General features: G+C 35.6%; 2 pseudogenes; both read left to right on the plus strand.

The window, feature by feature from the left end:
• LOC125370383 overlaps positions 1–2,135 on the plus strand; it is a 3,206-nt pseudogene extending 1,071 nt beyond the window's left edge.
• On the plus strand, positions 2,114–4,945 carry LOC125370384 (annotated as a pseudogene).
• The last annotated feature ends 6,628 nt before the right edge of the window (positions 4,946–11,573 follow it).

Genomic DNA, 11,573 nt, shown 5'->3' on the forward strand with positions numbered 1-11,573 from the left:
ATAGCTAAAGGACCAGATACTACCACTTGGATATGGAACCTACATACTGATGCTCACGATTTCGATAGCTATACCAGTGATTTGGAGGAGATTTCTCGAAAAGTATTTAGTGCTCATTTCGGCCAACTCTCAATCATCTTTCTTTCGCTGAGTGGCATGTATTTCCACGGTGCTCGTTTTTCCAATTATGAAGCATGGCTAAGTGATCCTACTCACATTGGACCTAGCGCCCAAGTGGTTTGGCCAATAGTGGGCCAAGAAATATTGAATGGTGATATTGGGGGGGGGGGGGTTTCGAGGAACACAAATAACCTCCAGTTTTTTCAGATTTGGAAAGCATCTGGAATAACTAGTGAATTACAACTGTATTATACCACAATTGGTGCATTGGTCTTTGCAGCCCTTATGCTTTTTGCCGGTTGGTTCCATTATCACAAAGCTGCACCAAAATTGGCTTGGTTCCAAGATGTAGAATCTATGTTGAATCACCATTTAGCGGGACTACTAGGACTTGGGTCTCTTTCTTGGGTAGGGCATCAAGTACATGTCTCTTTACCAATTAACCAGTTTCTAAACGCTGGAGTGGATCCTAAAGAAATCCCACTTCCTCATGAATTTATCTTAAATCGGGATCTTTTGGCTCAACTTTATCCTAGTTTTGCTAAGGGAGCAACCCCATTTTTCACCTTGAATTAGTCAAAATATTTGAAATTTCTTACTTTTCATGGAGGATTAGATCCAGTGACTGGGGGTCTATGGCTGATCGATATTGCACACCATCATTTAGCTATTGCAATTCTTTTTATGGTAGCTGGTCACATGTATAGGACTAACTGGGGTATTGGTCATGGTATAAAAGATATTTTAGAGGCTCATAAAGGCCCATTTACAAGTCAGGGCCATAAAGGCTTATATGAGATCCTAACAACGTCGTGGTATGCTCAATTATCTCTTAACCTAGCTATGTTGGGTTCTTTAACCATTGTTGTAGCTCACCATATGTATTCCATGCCTCCTTATCCATATCTCGCTACTGACTATGGTACATAACTGTCATTGTTCACACATCACATGTGGATTGGTGGATTTCTCATAGTTGGTGCTGCTGCGCATGCAGCCATTTTTATGGTAAGAGACTATGATCCAACTACTTGATACAACGATCTATTAGATCGTGTCTTGAGGCATCGCAATGCAATTATATCACATCTCAATTGGGTATGTATATTTTTAGGCTTTCACAGTTTTGGTTTATATATTCATAATGATACCATGAGTGCTTTAGGGCGCCCTCAAGATATGTTTTCAGATATTGCTATACAATTACAACCCGTCTTTGCTCAATGGATACAAAACACCCATGCTATTGTACCGGGTGCAATAACAAGCACCAGTTTGACTTGGGGGGTGGCGATTTAGTGGCAATGGGTGGCAAGGTTGCTTTGTTACTGATTCCATTAGGAACCGCAGATTTTATGGTACATCACATTCATGCATTTACTATTCATGTGACAGTATTGATACTTTTGAAAGGAGTTCTATTTGCCCATAGCTCTTGTTTGATACCGGATAAAGCAAATCTTGGTTTTCATTTCCCTTGTGATGGACCTGGAAGAGGGGGAACATGTCAAGTATTTGCTTGGGATCATGTCTTCTTAGGGCTGTTTTGGATGTACAATTCAATTTCGGTAGTAATATTCCATTTCAGTTGGAAAATGCAGTCAGATGTTTGGAGTAGTATAAGTGATCAAGGGGTGGTAACTCATATCACGGGAGGAAACTTTGCACAGAGTTCCATTACTGTTAATGGGTGGCTCCACAATTTCTTATGGGCACAGGCATCCCAGGTAATTCAGTCTTATGGTTTTTCATTATCTGCATATGGCCTTTCTTTCATAGGCTCTCATTTTGTATGGGCTTTTAGTTTAATGTTTCTATTCAGTGGTCGTGGTTATTGGCAAGAACTTATTGAATCAATTGTGTGGGCTCATAATAAATTAAAAGTTGCTCCTACTACTCAGCCTCAAGCCTTGAGCATTATACAAGGACGTGTTGTAGGAGTAACCCATTACCTTCTAAGTGGAATTGCCACAACATGGGCGTTCTTCTTAGCAAGAATTATTACAGTAGGATAATGGCTAGGAGGATTTGAAAGGCATTATGGCATTAAGATTTCCAAGGTTTAGCCAAGGCTTAGCTCAGGACCCCACTACTCGTCGTATTTGGTTTGGTATTGCATCACTTGAGAGTCATGATGATATTACGGAGGAACGTCTTTATCAGAATATTTTTGCTTCTCACTTCGGACAATTAGCAATAATTTTTATGTGGACTTCCGGAAATCTCTTTCATGTAGCTTTGCAAGGAAATTTTGAAGCATGGGTACAGGACCCTTTAAACATAAGACCTATTGCTCATGCAATTTGGGATCCTCATTTTGGTCAACCGGCCGTGGAAGCTTTTACTCGAGGGGTGCGCCTGGCCCAGTGAATATCGCTTATTCTAGTGTTTATCAATGGTGGTATACAATCCGTTTACGTACTAATAAAGATCTTTATATCAGAGCTCTTTTTCTATTATTTCTTTCTGCCCTAGCCTTATTAGCGGGTTGGTTACACCTACAACCAAAATGGAAATCGAGCGTTTTGTAGTTCAAAAATGCTGAATCTTGTCTCAATCATCATTTGTCAGGACTATTCAGAGTAAGCTCTTTAGCTTGGACAAGACATTTAGTCCATGTCGCTATTCCTGGTGCTAGGGGAGAATACGTTCGATGGAATAATTTCTTAGATGTATTACCACATCCCCAAGGATTAGGCCCACTTTTTACAGGCTAGTGGAATCTTTATGCTCAAAATCTCGATTCTAGTAATCATTTATTTGGTACCTCCCAAGGAGCAGGAACTACTATTCTAACCTTTATCGGGGGGTTCCATCCACAAACACAAAGTTTATGGCTGACTGATATTGCACACCATCATTTACCTATTGCATTTATTTTTCTCATTGCCGGTCATATGTATAGAACTAACTTCGGGATTAGGCACAGTATAAAAGATCTTTTAGAAGCGCATATTCCTCTGGGAGGGCGATTGGGGCGTGGACATAAGGGTCTTTATGACACAATCAACAATTCACTTCATTTTCAATTAGGCCTTGCTCTAGCTTCTTTAGGGGTTATTACTTCCTTAGTAGCTCAACACATGTACTCATTACCTGCTTATGTGTTCATAGCGCAAGACTTTACTACTCAAGCTGCATTATATACTCATTACCAATACATCGCAGGATTCATCATGATAGGAGCTTTTGCTCATGGAGCTATATTTTTTATTAGAGATTACAATCCGGAACATAATGAGAATAATGTATTGGCAAGAATGTTAGACCATAAAGAAGCTATCATATCCCATTTAAGTTGGGCCAGCCTCTTTTTGGGATTCCATACTTTGGGACTTTATGTTCATAATGACGTCATGCTTGCTTTTGGTACTCCGGAGAAACAAATCTTGATCGAACCCATATTTGCCCAATGGATACAATCTGCTCACGGTAAAACTTCATATGGGTTCGATGTACTTTTATCTTCAACGAATAGTCCGACCTTCAATGCAGGGTCGAAGCATATGGTTGCCCTACCGGTTAAATGCTATTAATGAAAATAGTAATTCATTATTCTTAACAATAGGGCCCGGAGACTTCTTGGTTCATCATGCTATTGCTCTAGGATTACATACAACCACATTGATCTTAGTAAAAGGTGCTTTAGATGCACGTGGTTCAAAGTTAATGCTAGATAAAAAGGATTTTAGTTATAATTTTCCTTATGATGGTCCAGGACGCAGCGGTACTTGTGATATTTTAGCTTGGGACGCATTTTATTTGGTGGTTTTCTAGATGTTAAATACCATTGGATGGGTTACTTTTTATTGGCATTGGAAGCACGTCATATTATGGCAGGGTAATGTTTCACAGTTTAATGAATCTTCCACTTATTGGATGGGATGGTTAAGAGATTATCTATAGTTAAACTCTTCGCAACTTATCAATGGATATAACCCTTTTGGTATGAATAGCTTATCGGTCTGGGCGTGGATGTTCTTATTTAGACATCTTGTTTGGGCTACTAGATTTATGTTTTTAATTTCTAGGCATGGATATTGGCAGGAATTGATTGAAACTTTAGCATGGGCCCATGAACGTACCTTTGGCTACTTTGATTCGATGGAGAGATAAACCAGTAGCTCTTTCCATTGTGCAAGCAAGATTGGTTGGATTAGCCCACTTTTCTGTAGGTTATATCTTCACTTATGCGGCTTTATTGATTGCCTATACATCAGGTAAATTTGGTTAATTCTTTTTGTGCTGTATCCATGGAAATCTCATTTTTTCGATGGATAAGGCGACTTTTTCTATTTCTACATCTAGGATCCGACTTGTATCAGCGACATTACTAAGAAGTGAAATATTATGGCAAGAAAAAGTTTGATTTAGCGGGAGAAGAAGAGGCAAAAATTGGAACAAAAATATCATTTGATTCGTCGATCCTCAAAAAAAAAAAAGAAATAAGCAAAGTTCCATCGTTGAGTGATAAATGGGAAATTCATGGAAAGTTATAATCCCCACCGCGAAATAGTGCACCGACATGTCTTCATCGACGTTGTTTTTCGACTAGAAGACCGAGAGCTAACTATCGAGACTTTGGACTATCCGGACACATACTTCTTGAAATGGTTCATGCATGTTTGTTACTGGGGCAACAAGATCGAGCTGGTAAGGATTAAAAATTTTCCTTCATTTTTCTAGTTATTTCTATGATCATCGATCGTAGAGGGGTCCCTTTACCATTCTGTATAAATGCGCTATTCTATTTGTACATATATGGTAGAGGGGCACATTCAATCTTTGTTTGTCCATTAGATTAGTTTCCAGTTCTTCGCTTCATTACGTGGGGTAGAGCAGCTTGGTAGCTCGCAAGGCTCATAACCTTGAAGTCATGTGTTCAAATCCCGTCTCCGCAACATTTTTTCTTAAGAATTAGGGTTGTTCCTGTTAACTAGTAATTAATTAATTACTAACTAGGTTTCTTTTTTTTTTTTTGGAGGAGGGGGAAAGAAAAGAAAGAAGATAGGGGATATAATCACTATACTATCATGGTCAACTATACTGAATCCTTTATCCTATTTAAAAAATTACCTTACCTTGGGCTTGGGCGGATAACTGGAATCGAACCCGTGTCTTCTCCTTGGCAAAGAGAAATTTTACCATTCGACTATATCCGCATCCGCATTTTTTTTTCGTTCTTGATACACAATATCTGAATCATATTTGTAAACAGCTATGCTCGATATTTCAGGGCGATTATTATTATAATTATTTATATTAATTTATATTATTGATTATACTATATATATTATATATTATATATTAATATAATATTAATTTCATTTAATATTATTTAATATTATTGTAATCTACGTATCCTTTTTGGAACAGGTAAGGCTTGAAAAAGAAAAGAAGCCCTTTTCCCTCTTTTCTTTATTTTATTACTTTTATTACTTTCAAAATTACTTTTTATATTTTTTTATTCTTTTATTTTTATATGGAACTATTTTATTATTGAATTGGACATGTTAGCTGGTATCAACGAAATCCAGTACTAACTTCCATTTTTTCTTTTTTACTGAATTAATCGATCAACTTGCCATCGAACATTTATTTCGGACTAGAAAATTTTGAAAAAAAAAAATTTCGACAAATTTTTTTATTATTTTTATTATTTTATTATGAGAATTAATCATACTACTTCTGGTCCGGGAGTTTCCACACTTGAAAAAAAGAACCTGGGGCGCATCACTCAAATCATTGGGCCGGTGCTAGATGTAGCTTTTCCCCCGGGAAAGATGCCTAATATTTACAACGCTCTGGTAGATCATTCAAAATTGACACATTTTTTTCTAAAGAGAAAATCTAAAGATCAAAGGTGCTTTTTTTATTAATTAGATTGAAAGCAACAAAGAATCTATTATTTATAGCGATTTAGAATAATATAAATATAATAATTGTTAAGCAAGTTAAAAATGAAATCAGTTTCGCTACAGCACCTGGCTTATGTTCTTCATGTAGCAATCAGTTTCGCTACAGCACCTGCAGCTCTAGCTAATTGTCCACCCTTTCCAAATGTGACTTCTATGTTATGTATGGCCGTGCCTAAGGGAATATCGATTGAAGTAGATTCTTCTTTTTGATCAATCAAAACCTCTTCCCAAACTGTACAAGCTTCTTCCAAAGCATACGGCTTTCTAAGTGTAGATGATGATATCTATACAGATGGATCTTATATATCGTAAAATGAAAAAAAGTACTACATGAGTGGATATATAGGAATCCAAATCTGCTGAATCGCTCATGTTATGCTCTTCTACATCCTAGGTCTTCCCGTTCCTTCATCTGGCTTATGTTCTTCATGTAGCATTCAGACTGAATGACTCTATGAAATTACGTTGATACTTCCACATATTAGGGGTAACATAGGAGACATTTCTATTTTTTTCCTAAAAAATCTTTAGAATTACCACTGCTTAGCTTTCAATTCGCCTCTGACTATCAAATGAAATGTGAATAACCCGTCCTCCTCTCTTTGAAACAAGGGGTGCTTCCGGTTCTGTCGATGCTTGAAACAATTTTATCTTCTCCATATTACTATATCTCTAGAGTCAATAATTTTCTATGAGGAACTATTGAACTCAATCACTTGCTGCCGTTACTCTTCAGTTTTCTGTTGAGGTCTATCTTGTAGAGGTACTCAATTTGGATCAGTGATCAATTTATAGGTTTCGTCGTAAACCTAATTGGTTACTTCCAATTACATAAATCAATAGTTCAAACCGCACTCAAAGGTAGGGCATTTCCCATTTTTATAGGAACTTCTGTATCAGAAATAATGGTATCTCCAATTATAGCCCCTCTGGGATGTAAAATATATCTCTTCTCACCATCCCTATAATGTATGAGACAAATGTATGCATTTCGATTAGGGTCGTATTCTATGGTTACGATTCTCCCATATATGTCTTTTTCATTCCGTTGAAAATCGATTTTCTATGCCTTGCGATAATGATTCCTCTGGCCTTTACCATAACGATGTTGTCCATAGATCAAATTATTTCGTGTATTGGATTTCACTTGACTGTCTACGGCTCCATTGCGTGTGCTCGGGGTAGAAGTTTTGTGTAAATGTATCGCCATGCTATTAAGTATTTTAATTTAAGTTCTTTTCTTTCTAAGAGGTGGAATAGAATAACCCGGTTGAAGAGTAATGATCATACGTCTGTAATGCATTGTATGTCCCATAATAGGTCTCATTCTTCTACCCTTTCCCGGGAGTCGATGGCTATTCCTAGCTGTTACCTTGACACTAAAGAAGAGTTCGACCCAATGCTTTATTTATATCCTAGTTGATCCTGATTCGACATTAAAAGTATATTGATTTTTCCCCAATAACCGAATACTTTTGTTTGTAAATACTGCATATTTGATTCCATCCATAAATCTATTTTCTTCCCTATGAGTTCTAGTCTCAATAAGAATGTTAGTTCTTACTGTTCATATGTTATGATATGAATATACCATACCAATTCGTTATGTATGGATGGTGAGATTCCATTGATACAAAACCAATTCCAGTAGACTTATTGGAGGGTCTATAACCATTGACTTTTTCTTGTTTAGGAGGAATGGGATCAAGAATCTTGTGATTCTATTTCGCCATTTTTGTGGTATTAATCTAGACCATCTAATATGAGATAAATTGTATTTATATTGATAATGACTCCTTAACCAGTTTTTCCATTGATTCATTACAGAATTTCTAACATCTTTTTTCTTTTAATTCGAAATTGAATAGCCCTTGGACTCTAAAATAATCCTTTATTTCATTCTTTAAAAAAAGTCCATGATATTGAAGGATAGATCTTAACTTATATGAGTTAATAGTTTGGATTTGTGATAATTTGTAAAATACATATGCTTGTGACAAGGAGGATATGTCGCAAAGAATCTGTGAATTCTTATTAATAACATTAATATGGCTATTATTAAGTGACTTTTTTATATTTATAATCGAAATAAAGTGAATTGTATTTTGGTTTGTTTTATCAATTTTTTTTTATTTTCTTCATTATTATAAATGTACTTAGTAACAATTTTTTTTGTTAATTCATAAAAAAGTTGTGCATTGCTTAACCGTTTCTTGCGAATGTCAGTTTCCAATTTCCAATCAACAACAGGTAGATCTATAGGACATACCCGAACACATACTTCACAAGCAATGCATTTATCAAATTCAAAATGGATTCGACCGCGGAAATGCTCCGATGTGATTAATTTTTCATAAGGATATTGAATAGTTATAGGTAAACGATTTGCATGGGATAAGGTAATCATGAAACTTTGACTAAGGCTAAGGCTCCTAAATTTGGATAATTGATATCTAGACATATTCAACGTGATTTCGAAGAGCATCTTGTTCCTCTTAGACCCTATTGTGTCTTACTAGAGCCCTTTCAGTACGACGGATCACCGGCTAGCCTTATAGTCAAGCCTTCCTTCGAAGTTTATTCCAAGCAGTTGCATGCATGTAAGTTGTCTTTTCTTTACTGTTTTACCCCACTTTACTTACCTAAAATGTTAATAATACATATAATCATACGGATTCAGAGAGATCAATTTGAGCATGTACATCAGCTTGCTACAACTGTAAGGAGACAGTTCTTTGTCATTGGCGAAGATTGGAGGGTAAGTAGAACAAGAAAACAAAAATGTATGCATGTATGCATGTATGTTATGAAATGCAATATCTTCTCCTTTGGGTTATCTCTATTGTATAGGGATTACGAGTGCTTATAGAGGTAGATGGATGCCCATCAGTGTTGAGTTGAGACCTTAACACTTCAGTTGTCTACTCTTTAGACCTAGGGTATGGAAGCTGACTTTGACGAGGGGATGGATGACTTGGGAGAGGGCCTTGATGGGTTTTAATTAGATTAACTGCCTTTTCTTACACTTCTTCCTAAAACTCTGCTTTGTATTGATACTGCCTTTTACTTTGTTTATATAACTTCAAATTTCAGATGTTATGACCTTTTGAGCACTTTTAATACTTTTTCATTGCTAAAAATCACACATACAACTTACATGAACGTCAAAATCTGAAAATGCATCAGATAGTTTCGTCGTGACTTTTAAGCTCATGAAATCACACAATCGATCAGCTCTAAGCATAGCCGATCGGCTCTATAGTTGCGAAGTCCATATCTACTACTAATTATGGGCCTATATATATGTGTACACCCTTTTACACTCATCCACATACGATTTTACACCTTTTAGCTAAAAAACAAGACTCAAAGAAGTGCAAAAGCCCTCAAAACCCTAACTGACAATGAGTGGATCAAACTTGGAAAGTACCATTTCTCTTTCTTCAAGGCATTGCAACATACCAAGCTTGATTACCGGTTTCTCCATTCAACTGTTAACTTCTGGTACCCAAAAGATTACATCTTCCGCTTTAATGGGTAGGAACGACGCCTTATGATTGAAGAATTTTTTTATTATCCTTGGAGGCCCCAACGATTCTGCATATCCACTTGCCTTGCCAAAGCTAAATAACCTTTTTCTTGGCAAATTAGTAGAGTTATTCAACATGCACCCAGTTGAGGTACTTTCCCATTCTATTAGAGAATACATCTTCACCTTTCTAATCTTCTACTAAGATAAGAAGGGTACACCTATTTGGGTTAGGATGATAAGCTTTTGCCTTTATGCCCAATTTTTGCTGATTTCTACTCAAGGAGGGGGAGATATTCGAATTGCTAGCTTTATTGACCAAGTAGAGCGTGGGGCTAATCTCGTTCTAGTTCGGGATGGACATGTACAAAACCCATCAACAGTTTGCTGCGGCCTAGCTTTATTGACCAAGTAGAGCGTGGGGCTAATCTAGTTCTAGTTCGAGGTGGACATGTAGAAAATCTATCAACAGTTTGCTGGCGGCCTCATTCTCTTACAAGTATGCAACTAAATCTTTTATTATTATTATTTTTGCCTAAACCACCCTTTAAGGTTTTCAACTTAGCAGATACTATTTTTGCTTAAGCCACCCTTTCGAGTTTTCGACTTAGCATTTTTTATTTATTTTTCATTTTCTCTTTCTCTTTTTTTTCTCTTATTGCAAATTTGGTTACGTAAGAAGCTTTAGATGTTGGCCATCCCAAGGGACATTGGCAAGTATGAGTTGAAGCATATGCAAGTTTGCTCCATTGCTATGCCTCAAGGCCATGAGAACTGTCTTTGGTGGAAGATTCGACAGGTCACACTCCTTGTATATGGTGGTTGCATTCTTTTGCCTGGGTAATGAGCATTCACTTTCTACTCAACTTCCAATCTCTATAGCTAATACATGCAAAAGTAACCGAACCTAGAATTCCTTTCTGACATTAAAGGTTTCCCAATGAGGTAGGACTTCTTGGACAAGATCAAGAGGCTGTGGCCCCATCGTACTATAAATCGCAACGTTGATGCTGAAGGTGACCTAACCATAGAAGACAACTTTAAGGCTTGGGTTTATCTTCACATTACTGAGTTAATTTATAAAAAATAAAAACTGTTAATTTTAATTTAATGAGAGCTCTATAGAATTCGAATTAAAATTTTATATTTAAATTTATTTATTTTATTTTTTCAAAAAAAGAACTAATTGGCAAGTGGGTTTGTAATTTTGTAGGGAAATTAATTAGTCAAAATCAGGACATGCTGACATGAAACGTAGCAAAAGGTAAGTGGTCCAAAATAGATAGGTAGGAGGAATTGATTAGAAACTGACAAGCCACGGTGAAAGATTAAATTGACATTAGTCTGAAAGTTGCATCATGAAAACAATCCGCAATCGACACGTGTAATTTACTGCACATGAAAATGAACATCAGAATGTCCCATGCCAGCTTGTTTGCTCAATAGCATCCCTAATGTATTGCACATACAATAACATAAAGTTATATTTGCTTTACATTCTATTTAACGAAAATAAGAATAAATAAAATAAATGAAAGTAATACTTTAAGAGATAAAATAAGATTTTCTTAATTTTATTTTAGTTATTTTCTTAAATAAGATTCACAAATTTCAAAACTTTATAAAAATTTTTAAAAAGTTCACTTTCTAAATAGTATTTCTTTCTTAAATAAAATTTAAAAATTCTAAGAATTTGTAAAACTTTCAAAAGTCTAGAAAATCTCTTTTTCGAATAAGTTATTAATTCAATAGACATTTACGAGTAACATATATTAAGAATATAAAATTATTCTTAACATTTTATTTAACCGTTAAAATTTTTCTTAACATTTTATTTAATTGTTTAAATAGGTAAATTATATTGACAGTTACTAAATTTTATATAAATTTTACATTTTATAATAAAAAAATGTAAAATTTTTGATTTGTAACTAATGTTTGTTGAACTTAATTTTGATAACACCAATGGATTTTTTTGACAAATGTAAGGATAAATTATATAGACA

This window comes from Ricinus communis, chromosome 6 (genome assembly GCF_019578655.1).
Source record: "Ricinus communis isolate WT05 ecotype wild-type chromosome 6, ASM1957865v1, whole genome shotgun sequence".
Lineage (NCBI taxonomy): Eukaryota > Viridiplantae > Streptophyta > Magnoliopsida > Malpighiales > Euphorbiaceae > Ricinus > Ricinus communis.